Raw genomic sequence first — 2,354 nt, forward strand, 5'->3', positions numbered from 1 at the left:
AAAAGATCTTGAAGTTATACCTAATGATGTTGTAACTTCCGATCCAAATCATGATAATTCTAATGAAGTTAGTAATGCTTTCAAGAGAATCCCGAGTCCAACTCGGGGGAATAAATCATGATTCTTCGTCTCAGATGATGCTAGTCCATCAAATGATAATGAGCCTAGAGTTCTCAAAAAGTGGAAACATCAAAGCTCCCACCCTTTGGACAAAATCCTAGGGAATCTAGAGCAAGGCATTAAAACTAGAAGGTCCTTGAATAATTTCTGCTCGTTCTTTTCATTTCTATCAACCATCGAACCTACCAATATTAAAGAAGCTCTTGCGGAACCTGATTGGATAATTGCTATGCAAGAAGAGCTTCAACAATTTGAACGCAATAAGGTATGACACTTGGTGCCACGACCTAGTGATCGAACTGTTATTGGTACTAGATGGGTGTTTAGAAATAAATTGGACGATACAGGACTTATTACAAGAAACAAGGCACGACTAGTTGTCCAAGGCTACAATCAACAAGAAGGGATCGATTATGACGAGACCTTTGCACTGTAGCAAGACTTGAGGCTATTCGTCTCATTATTGCCTTTGTTGCTCATAAAGGAATGAAACTATTCCAAATGGACGTTAAGACAAAGATTTCTTAATGGTTATTTGGAGGAAGAAGTCTATGTAGAACAACCTCCCGGATTCTTAGATAGCAAGTTTCAAAACCACGTTTATAAATTAGACAAAGCTTTATATGGTTTGAAACAAGCTCCAAGGGCATGGTACGACAGACTATCCAAGTTTTTGTTACAAAATAATTTTACAAGAGGATCTGTCGATAAAACCTTGTTCCTAAAATCCGAGGGTTCGAATTTACTTGTTGTGCAAATTTATGTAGACGATATCATATTCGGTTCTACTAATGAAAAATTGTGCAAGTATTTTTACGATCTAATGACTTCTGAGTTTGAAATGAGCATGATGGGAGAACTGAAGTACTTTTTAGGCTTACAAATTCAACAAACAAAGGATGGTATAAAGATACACCAACAGAAATATATCAAGGAACTGATTCGAAAATTCGGTATGGAAAATGCAAAATCATACGACACACCTATGGTACCTGAAAAGAAGATGACTATAGATGAACATGGTAAGTGTGTCGATGAGACTACATATCGAGGTATGATTGGTTCACTTTTATATTTAACTGCAAGTCATCCTGATATAATGTTTAGTGTATGTGTCTGTGCGCGATATCAATCGTGTCCTAAAGAATCACATATGATTGCAGTTAAACGTATCTTGAGATATTTAATTGGTACATCTAATTTATACTTATGGTATCCACTTGAGTGTAATTTCGATCTAGTAGGATATTCAGATGCAGATTATGCAGGATGTTCTTTAGATAGGAAAAGCACTTCTGGGTATGCTACGTTTGTTGGACCTTGTATTATCACATGGGGATCAAAGAAGCAAAATTCAGTTGCAATGTCTACTGCTGAAGCCGAGTATGTATCTGCAGGACTGGTATGTTCTCAATTACTTTGGTTAAAGCAACAACTATGTGATTATGGTATTAATGTAGGTCGTATGCCTATTATGTGTGACAATACGAGTGCTATAGTAATTTCTAAGAACCCTGCCCAGCACTCGAGGACCAAACATATAGATATTCGACACCATTTTCTACGGGATCATGTAGAGAAAGGCAACATTTCACTTGAATTTTGTAGTACCGAAAGGCAATGGGCTGATATCTTGACTAAGGCATTAGCTAGAAAACGCTTTGAGTTATTGAGACTTGAGATTGGTTTAATTAGTGATAATTAAATCCGTCATAATTATGTCTGGGAACCTGAATGACTGGCTAGGAAGATAAGATTGTACGATTGTGTCCGTATATTTTTGTTGCAAGTTTAATTATGTTAAATTATATTTATTTTACGTGTTATATCTTGCTTATGTGTATGGTAGTATTTTATATTCTGCATAATCACATTTCCTTACAAAAATCGACAAAATCTACAATAAACTGCCTTAATATAATAAAGATATTTCTATCTTATTATATTCCTACATAAATCCTGCCTAAACTCCGTCTTAAGATTTTCCTTCCTAATCTTACATGATATAGGAGATAATGCCAAAAATTAAAAAAAAAAGGAAGTGCGGAAAAAAAAAACGCACGAGAAAAAAAAAAAAAAAAAAAAAAGGGAAAGTGCCGAAAAAAAAAATAAAGCACACAAAAAAAAAAAGAGAAAGATGCCGAAAAAAAAAGGAAAGGCATTAAAATATGGAAATTGGTATTATTCTCTATCTTTTAAGGAATCTTATTCTTACCTAAACTTAAATTCCTTAT

Source organism: Silene latifolia, chromosome 4 (genome assembly GCF_048544455.1).
Source record: "Silene latifolia isolate original U9 population chromosome 4, ASM4854445v1, whole genome shotgun sequence".
NCBI classification, from domain to species: Eukaryota; Viridiplantae; Streptophyta; class Magnoliopsida; order Caryophyllales; family Caryophyllaceae; genus Silene; species Silene latifolia.